At 39.5% G+C, this 10,447-nt stretch overlaps 1 protein-coding gene across 2 annotated transcripts in view; it reads right to left on the reverse strand.

Annotated features, from left to right (window-relative positions):
• The window catches only part of TULP4 (TUB like protein 4), a 137,552-nt gene extending 133,590 nt beyond the window's left edge, over positions 1 to 3,962 (reverse strand). The window contains exon 1 of one of the 2 annotated variants that reach the window (XM_054162681.1): positions 3,916 to 3,962. The gene's annotated coding sequence lies outside the window, so the exon portion shown is untranslated. Of the gene's footprint in view, positions 1 to 3,789; positions 3,880 to 3,915 lie in introns of those variants that run through there. The other variant, XM_054162680.1, reaches the window with a different exon arrangement.
• Between the last annotated feature and the right edge of the window lie 6,485 nt (positions 3,963 to 10,447).

Below are 10,447 nucleotides of genomic sequence, written 5' to 3' on the forward strand. Positions count from 1 at the left end.
ATTATAGCTATAAAGGATATGATGTGCAGCTGAGTAATACCAAGGTTTTTCATGGGTATAAACACAAATTGAAAACTATTCATAGACCATTTAAAAGATATTCACGTTTTAAGTACTGTAAACTTATGAAAACAAAGGCATTAGCTAAAAATAACAACATAAAAATAGTGGATCAAATACAAAAGCATGAAACAAGGCAAGAGTCACACAAAAACAATGAACACAGAAACAGGCAGAAAAGCTTTTTGGAACTGGACCACTCAGACCATTTCCTCTCTGTCCTTTTCTCCAGATAATCTGAATCTACACAGATGCTTGCCTGCCAATGAACATGAACTGCTTTTATGGAGAGCCACTCGAAATCACCGACTACATCTGGGAGACTGCTGTCAAGTATTTCAGTACAGTAGGTAAGCCTTTGTTCTCTTTAGTAAAGGGTTTACAACTTAGATCTAACTTATATGAGCTCATGTTTCTAGGTAGCATCACACTATCTGGAAATACAGTTCCCATAATAATTAGTATACAGCATACCATACAGTTCTGAATTATAATCCTATGATCAGTTATTTCATGTATTTCCTAACTTGTATTTTATCCTTAAACAATGCTTTAATGTACTGACTTGAATGGAAAAAAAAAAAAAAAAGAAGGCTTTCTGTCCTATTTTGGAAAATCTATACAAAAGGCCTCAAGTCCTAGACTATTATAGTGCAACAATAATATAATTAGTGATAATAATCTGCAGTTGCCCATTGAGGTGGTTGGAAACACAATATAAGGGTGTGAACTTCACACCTCCAACATCAGAAAACAGCCAAATCTGGTGGTTCCAAACAAAAACAAAAAACAAACTAGATGCAAGACTCCCTACCATTTCTACCAGCTCTGGAAAAAAAAAATTAAGAAGATAGGAGGATACTGGCCACTCAATAATTCACACATATTCCAATCATTATTTTTTTGCCTAAAAAAATACCAATGGGAGCAGCCAAGCTCCCTGGTAACTGAACAGGAGACATGCAACATCAGTACTTCAGTATCAGAAACGGCCTTGAATCATTCTCCTAACTCATCAATAAATTTGGTTGTCAGCAGGATTTCTTCTGACACTGAGAAGTCTGTTCTACTTAAAAGCACAGGCTTAGCTTCAAGCTTGGTATGAAAAGTACAGTATGAAATTACCTCAGGAGAGGAGATAAAAATGCTACAACAGAAAACTGTACAAAATAGAATGATGAATTTGGGGGGAGGGGGGTTGTATTGTAAAAAAATTTTAAACCAACATTTAAACCAACATTATTGTTAGACCTTCTTTAGAGTTTCTTATAGTGATCACATACAATGATCTCTTTATGAGCACTAGATGAGAATAATTACCCTTAGATAAGAAGAGAATAATTACACTGAGTTCTTTTGCAAGGTGCTTTGAGACCTACTTATGAGAAGTACTGTTAAAAGGCTGTGTATGGTAGGTATGCTTAATAACTAACTTTAAAAAGTACTTTTTTCTAGAAGCTAGTTTAAAAGATTTCATTGGGAAGTCCAGCTGAACCAATTTGTTTGGGGTTTTTTTGTGAAAGCAAAACAAAATGCAGTGAGCTAAGGAATGTTGCACTGCAACCGTTTTCTTGGCTAAACTTACAACAGACTCATTTGAACCGATTCATCAACTTACTGAAGAAAATATATTGAATACTTCAAATGTCCATCAGGAGCTCAGTATAGTTCAAAGTCAACAGGGGTTTTATAGCATAGCAACATGTTAAGGGTTTTAGAATAAACATCTGTTGCCTAGGTGAAAGCAAATTCTAAAGTCTGTTGTAAGAACCAGTGACGTGTTGTACAAGAAAAATTACCATTTTCCAATGAAAATAATTCAGAATAGTTATAGAAGTCGCTTTTTGAAGTTATTTTTCATCTTATAAATATCCCTGTGTATACACACACATCCAACCCACTACGTCCTTTCAGCCCCCAAGAAGCTGGTAATGACCTTCTTATAAAATTCCACTGGGGGTGTGGGGGGGGGATATGCAGTTTTCTGAAATAACTCTGCTTTGCTTGACATTCACATTGCATGTGAAAAATGAGGCCCACTCATGCAAATGTTCCTTATAAGAGCAATCAGGTTAGGAGCTCCAGGCATGAAGCTGTTTCTTGAATTAGGATTGCAGAATCAAGTTGATAGCTTAGCATCCCTAGGGATCACTGCAATTTTGCTATCACACAAAAAAAAATTATCTATTTTACCAGAAGTCTTGATGTAATGAAAAAAATCTATGCCATTAATAAATTATCTCTTTTTAAAAATACATGGTAAATCTTTAAGCTTAAATAGAAATAGTTAAGCGTTAGTGGTTCATATAATCATCTTCATAGCTGTCAATATGGTATTACAGTAAAATTTGCTATTTTAACCAAGATTTTACTATAGTGGATTCTATTAGGCAGATATTTTAGGTTTTAGGATTTAAATTTTGCAAATGTTTCTAACAACAGACATTAAGAAGCAAATTTACTATTTACAGCTCCCACACATGTAGAAAATACATGTTGCAAATACTCCTTACGTACTTAAAACATAGTACATTTGCTTACAAATCAGTAATCCTTGGATAAGCAAATTCCATCCTGGTAAAACAAAATTACCTAGGACAATGAGTGCAATTTTATTTTTTTAAAGAAAACTAAGAAAAGCCTTTTCTAGTAAGAAGCCTTTGTCTTGTTCTATTTTGAAAACATATAATTAAGTCATGGAAGAAAAAGGGCTCCTAAATGCTTAAACATCACATTTGACTGAGGAAGTCCCTTAACGTCAAATTGCTGGAGGCCTGGCTGGTTTCCCAAAGCCCCACAGTATGCTCACCCCGTCGTTATGGTGTTTCCTAAGCATATGCTATGTGCCACTTGCAGAAACTAGAATCTAAACTAGGCAGACCTTTGATCTGACAACATACAGGTTTTTTTCAATGGTTAGGTTTTACTGTTTAAACCAAATTGATGTACCGAAATGGTAAATGATTCCTGCACTTTTCAGGAAACCTTTAGGAAGCCAAGGTGCTCGAACATGTTCACATGCAGACATTTATTGAAAGACATGACGAAGAGACAGAACACAAAAGAATGCGAAGGAGTTGCACCGGCTGTGCGAATTAGACTCTATCGCAGAGCAAATTCCCTACCCGCCTGCCCGCTTCCCGCGAGAAAGGAGGGTGGGGGGAATACTGAAGGGGCGTAAAAAAAACCCACCCAAAAAACACCCACAGAAAAATATCACAGCGCTACAGGCAGCGTGCGGAGGGTCGCAGGTGATGGCGAAAGCAGAACCACCACTCCGCGGCTCTCGGAGCTCCGGCCGCTGGAGGACCCCGGCCGCGAGGGGAGGCGGAACGAAGACCTCCGGAGAGGGCGGGGACCACCCCCACCCGGCTTTCAGAGCGCCCTGAGGTGTAGGTATGAAGGAAAGACTGAGAGTTTCTCCCTGGTTCCTGAGACTGGCGGGAGGAGCCAGGATCGAGGCCAGCCGGCGGCCGCTGTCCGCTAGGCGCACGGGGGAACCTCCACAAGAGGAACGCGGCGCGCAGATACGCACGTCCTGGCGGCGCCCCGGGACCCCCCGCCCTCCCATTAAATGGGCCGTGCTGCCGGCCTGTGGTGCCTAACGGAACAAAAGGAAAACAGCCTCGAAGCCGCTCGCAGCCCCTCAAACCGCCCGGCCCAGCCCGCCCCCGGCGGCGCCCCCGCCCTGCGGCCCTGCCCCGTACATCTTCCCCTCCCCGCACTCACCTCGGCGGGGCGCGGCGGCCGAGCGGGCGGCGGCCGCTCGCATGCCTGAGCTCCCTCCGCACACCCGCCCCAGCCCCGCGCGCCTCCGCCTCCCTCCCCGCCCGCCCTCCCAGCTCCGTCTCTCACCGCTACCGGAGCGGCGGCGGCTGGGCCCGTCTCCTCTGCCACGTGACCCCCGCCACGTGACCACCACACTTCCCCGGGCCGGCTCCGCCCCCGCCGTCTCTCCCGCAGCGCCGGGCGCGGCGGGGCCTCTCGGCCGGGCTGGACAGCGGCGAGGGAAAGGGAAAGTCGCCGAAGCCTCCCCCCGAAGCCGCGGGCAGTCCTCGGCGCCACCTGCAAGGCCAGGGGCATTCGGGGATCCTGCCAGTGCTATAACGAAGTGACAGTGTGACGCGGCGTGACAACAGCTGATTTGACATAGAGAAACAACCGTGAGGGGCCGAAGCTGCCGCCACCGCGTTCCTGGCGCCCCTCAGCCCCTGACCTCCCTTACCTTCTAAAAAAACCCAACCCCCAAAAAACTTTAAAAAAATTAAAAAGAAAACCACCGGGTGCATTATAGAAAGCCAAGGCTGTCTGTGCCTGTGGGGGTATTTGATAACAAAGCCCTTAGAGCTGACTTTCCCCTCCCATCTTCAGGGATAACATGGAAGGAAAGAAAGTTCGTGCTAATGAGCTGGGGCACCATCATACAGCTCACTCTCTTCCCAGCGAAAGTCACTGGCACCACTATATTCCTTCATTTTGATTGTCAACAAAAGCTACAGCATGTGAAAACGAACTGTGTTGATTAGTACCCCACGTTAAGCATTAACCTCTGCTCCCAGAAAATAATGCTTACAACAATGGGTCAAAGGATTCTCCTAAGGGAGAAATTACTTCATCCTCAAATTTGGCAATACAGGATACCAACACTACAAGACCTGGGGGAGTCATAATAAAAAAAATATTTGTATTGCAAAGAAACAAACTGTATTCTGGTATCATATTCCATGCACATTCCCTCACATTCTCTTTCTTCAAAAATGAACAACAAAATGCCTAAACATAGGAAGTGCCACTTAGTACTTTCAGGAAACCAGAAACAAATGGCATTTGGCAGCTCATAGCAAATAGGAAGCAGAAAAGCCCAATCCCCTGCTAGCTTTAGTAATCAAAACTTACTTATCATTTTAGAAACTAAAAATGTAAATATTTCTCGTACTATTCTTCACACCCCCATGAGGATTTTATATTACAGCCTATAGCCAGGGAACCAGCTGGGCCTATGAAAACCTTGAAGACTGAAGGCTGAATTAATATGTTAGAGGTAGATCTAGATTTCATCTGTTAATATAATTCTTACTTACAAAAAGAAGTTGTTCTACACAGGCTAAACCCTTGGGCATCTCTTAACAGTATAATAACAGTCCTATAGCTAAAGTGCAATAAAAAGTTATTAGAGAGTTAGGGCTCTATTTCTGCCTACATTACAGCACTTACTATCCATTGAGGAGCTGTGAAGACCAGGGTCCTGCATTACCTCCTGGGTATCTGCAAAAGACAACAGCTATCCCTCAGCAGAGACCTTTGAGGGGCTAAAACAGTTAAACCCACTGCATCACTCAATCCTTGTGTTTAAGCCATCTGTACCTTAATTACTAATTTACAGGTCACCATAAGAATTAAGTTTGGGTAGTAAAGGAGAACACATTACAGGAGGTTTCCGAAACACAGCTTTAGTTTCAACACTCTTTGTAATCCTGCCCTCACCACCTGTAGTAGTGCAATTACAGTGTAAGTGTTGCCTACCAGTTCATTCTCTTAGCTGTATTAGAAGTTGTGTGTAAGTGGTCATAACCACAAGAGAACACTATGGTACATGTCTACTAGTTGTTCACCAGCCCTTACAAACTATGATCATTGACTTTGAGTGGTATCTCACGGGAATCCTTACCCTATTACATGTTGAGGGTTGAAGTAAAATGCACAGGAAGATGAACTCTTCTCGTTGGTGCAGCTCATTCTGTCAACACATTTATTTTCCATAAATAAATCTGTACAGACACACTAGAGTCTCAGGAACTAGAATCAGATACTTCAGCTATATTTAAATTTTGCAACAGTGGAGCAATTTCCTATCCTTTTCATCTGCATGTGTGAATCAACAAGACCCAATTCCACAACAAGTATGAACTACAACATTCAGCCACATGCAGAAGGGGAGCAACAGCAATCTTGAATCGAGTCCATGATCTGAGTGACTGGAACACAGGAGTACTCTTAAGAGTTAAATTGAGGCCTCAGCTTCCAAAGTGAAAACATAAGTCAAAACCTCTATTATTTATAGCAGCAGCATATGCTCTTTTAACTTGCTTACAGGACACTGCTGCTGTAAGGGAGATTGCACTTAGGAAAATACCATTATTGCATTTACATCAGTTTTGTGCCACTACTATATCGTATTTTTTTCTGTTCCTCTAGGTTAATAAAGCATTTAAAAACCCACTTAATTCACAATTCAAAGTATTTTTTAAAGATATGTACAAAACAGAAAATTCAAAGGAGAAAGAATCTTTCACTATCCCTCTCCATTCCCTTCATCCAGTGTAATAAGCTTAACCTGGAGTGACAGTTCATTGGTGTTACGAAGCTAACAGCATAAACATTTCAACAGTCCCACTGCAACATGTAATGCAACTTCAACTGTACAAACATTAACTTAAAACTGTTATCAATTATTTTAATCATTATTGTAATTAATTTAATTATTAAGCATAACACCCCACATGCACACACACTTTTTTTTTAAAATCACTTCTTGCTATTACTGATCTAAAGAAAAGCTTAGTTACTTAGCCAACTTCACTGGATAAGAATATTTCCGTCAAGAAACAGTAAAGTCTGTCAATTCATGTTTACTATCGGAATGTTATGAATTTAAGGCAATACAACACATGCCTTTTGAGAAGCAACTCAGCTCTGTTCATTTCAGTCATAAGCAGACCTATGTTTTCATATCTTCCTAAACAGTGAGAGTAAGCAGGTATCCCAGTATTTGTCCGTTTCTTTAAATGATTAATTCCATATTTGCAACCATCTAGAGGAGCCAAAGGCTGGCTGTTACTAAAATTGGCTGATGACTCAAGTTTGAGAATCAACAATACAGCCTATAACTATGAGACAGATATACATTTGTGTATATATATGTATATAATTTGGAAAAGAATGGATGACTCACAAAAGCAGACTAATTTAAAAAATGGGATGAAATACAGTTGCACAAAGTTCAAAACAATGAACTGAAAGACTTTGTAAATGTTCATTTTAAACTGAAGGCATTAACTGAAGTTGGAGGAGAAAGATCTGTATCTGCCAGTCAGCAACAGAATATACAGAAGACAACAGTCTGATGAGATCATGAAAGAGGCTAATTAATACTCTCAGGATATCCAAGAGAGATCTGGAATATAAACATGCTCACACTGATATGGAGAAGACATCACCCAGAATTCTGCACACAATTCTAATCAATTACCTTGAAGAAGGATAAGGTTGAAATGGGCACAGAGAAGGGCCAGGAGAAACAGACATGAATCTGTGTGTTACTCTTGTTAAACAATCAGTTTTTGCCTATTTAATTTGCTACATGAGGTTAGGCCCTCCTCATGCATTGCACAAGCAGCTTAGCATTATGAAACACTAGCTCAAAGTAAGACCTTTGAATACATCCACAATAAAATAAAACCAGCACTTAATATAAAACTGGTAAAGCCCACATTAGAATATTGAAATAAATAGCAGCTGCTGGAAAACTTATACAGTCCCTAGGCTTTTCAACAAGTGTTTTAATAGCTGAGATATACATTTATTTATTTATTAGCTTTAATCTATAGAGATTCCTGCCAAATATACAGATTCTTTCAAAACCTTTTATAATTTCAAAGCATGGTCTCATGAGCAGTTCAAGTAAGAGGACAGCACAGCAAAGCTTAAGCAATCCTTTTTTCTTGTTTTTTTGTTTTTGTTTTTTTTTCAAAATTCAATGGAGACAACATTCAAATGCAAAAATAAAGACTGAGTTCTTAAAGAATATGAAAGACTAAAAGAAAATACATCAAAATATTCAGGGTTTTAAGCACCAGAATCCTAACACAATTTATCATTAGTCCCAAATAAGGATTCCCTGTACTATCACCCTCCATGGTAGAAAATACAACAAAGATTGCTGCAAAGTAAAATACAAACAAAAATACCATTACAGCACGATAGCTGCATTTAAGTCTTTTTACTCCAGTGAAAAAATTAATTTCAATCTAGATTTAACAGTAGGAAAATACACTGTAAGAGTATGATTAATACACTGATTATTTTTTGCAGTTTTAGCAAAACAATCCAAATATAAAAGGCAGCTCTATGTACAAAGAAGAAAAAAAATAACACTTTCATGAATGCCTGATTAGGGATTCCACTGATCATGTTAATTCCAGTTTTAGGACACAAAATATATTCCAGATGTGAAAGGTCTGATGATCCTTAGTAACACCTCACTTTCCTATGTTTGTTTTCCCTTGAGTACTCCACTATCTGCTTGAGGCTTACAGTGATGCTACCGAGTGCAAGGACTGCAAAAGCATCCCTTTCTTGCCTAAATCATAAGAAACATAGTTCAATGAGGAAGGTAAGCATACTGTAGCTGTGGTGACTGTATTTACATGCTGCATATACATATATATGCACACACAGTACACATGTGTGTGTTTGCATTTTTATATATATAAATGGATATACACACAGTATTTCTAACCTGTCACTCAAAATTATGGTTAGGCCAGGTTGTGATGCTATGGAGATCTAAGAATCTTTGACTGACAGCAATATTAATACACATGCATGTAAGCTAACATACCAGTATAGTAAGACCTCCTACAACTGAATGGGTATGTTAAAAAGCACCCCAACATTTAAATCAACAGAATCATCAACAGAATAGAATAAACCAGGTTGGAAGAGACCTTCAAGATCATCGTGTCCAACCTAGTATCCAACCCACCTAATGACCTAAATAATTTACTAGAGAACACTTTTAGTAGGAACAGAGAGCAGAACATACTTACATCATGCATTTTGTATAAATAGAATACAAAGCAAGGCAGAAATAAGTACACTTATCCTCATTTTACTGGTGGTGAAATCAGTACTACAGCAGAAGAAAGCGACCTGCTTGAGCAATGTCGGACGTTTCACTTCTTCACTAGATCATATTAATTAACCCTAAGGCGAACTCACCATTAAATGGCAAGATAGTCTTGTCAAAATGATGTTGTTAACATCTTCCATTCTCAGAACCAATTTTCACAGCTCTAGTAGTAAGGCAGAAGTAAAACCAATACTGTTAAATGTAGCAATTACTATCACATCCGATCAGGTATTGAAAGCTAGCAGAACAACTGTCTCGAGTAACAAGTTCACTGCACTTGGTAATAAGTTCACACTCGCATGAACAAACCCTTAATTGATTTGCTAATATTTGCTTTGAATATTTAGTACTTTTTAATTACTTTCTTACCAACATCTAGAAGAAACTGGAACTAATGACTTAATGTTTTGTCTATGTTCTCAACACTTGTTGCATAATTTACATATATTTAAACAGCTGCTTCATTAAAAAAGATCAATCACTTGGCACCAGAGCTCATACTTAAAATTCAATACTTATTGGTGCACACAAGTTACATTCATATGGTTTTGGTTTGTTTTTTCTTTTAAGAAAGTTAAATCTGTTTATCATTCATACATGATACTTCATTATTGCATCATCTCATATTGCCACAGACATTATAAATATGCATGACTGTCATTATTATATACTGGGTGGTAGGGCAAAGGAGAAAAGTATCTGTCATGTTTTGAGTGTAGAAGTTTGAGACTGAGAAAATCCAGAATTTGATATTCCCTCAACCCAAGAATCACAAGGTTCCAACACAGTCAACTTAAGATTCTGTCCCAGATGTCCCAAAGCAAGCCTCCTAACTAGTAGAAACCAAAGAGCGGTACAAGCTATTACTTGAGCACTGATTAAGTGTTGCCAATGTCTGACCACTAGGCCGTTTATATTGGTCTTTTCCTGGTTTTATGACTTGTTTTGGTTTTGCTTTTCATTATCATTATAGTCACATGAAGAAATGCACTAAATCAAAGCCTCTTTCAGTGTTCCAAATCAGGGGTTGTAATGGATTGCTTCTTGTAGTTAGCAATTCAAACAATAAGTTATTTCCAGCACCATCACAGTTCATTTTGGTTTGTAGTGTATTTTTTAAAAGACACTAGCTAGAATAACTCTGCATATTGAAAAGGCAGTTTCATCTTGGTCTATTTTTTTGTGCATGAAGCAAATAAATTTAGGAACCACCTTCTGAAACATACACCCTCAGAATCCCTCCTTCCCACTCCCTGCAGCTCCTTCTGGCTTCCGCTGCCGCACAGCAGGCTAAACAGGCAGAGATGGCTTTTTAAAAAGCTACTCAAAGACAAAAGGGGAAACATTTAATGTTCCAAGATTTCAGATTCTCTGGTCCTCCTGACAAGACTTGTTCAGATGCTTAGCTTTGCCCACTTCTTATTCCTGCTCTCCTGCTCCATTCAAATGTTGTTTTCAGCTGCCTTCGCCCAAATA

This window comes from Dryobates pubescens, chromosome 6 (assembly GCF_014839835.1).
Source record: "Dryobates pubescens isolate bDryPub1 chromosome 6, bDryPub1.pri, whole genome shotgun sequence".
NCBI lineage: Eukaryota > Metazoa > Chordata > Aves > Piciformes > Picidae > Dryobates > Dryobates pubescens.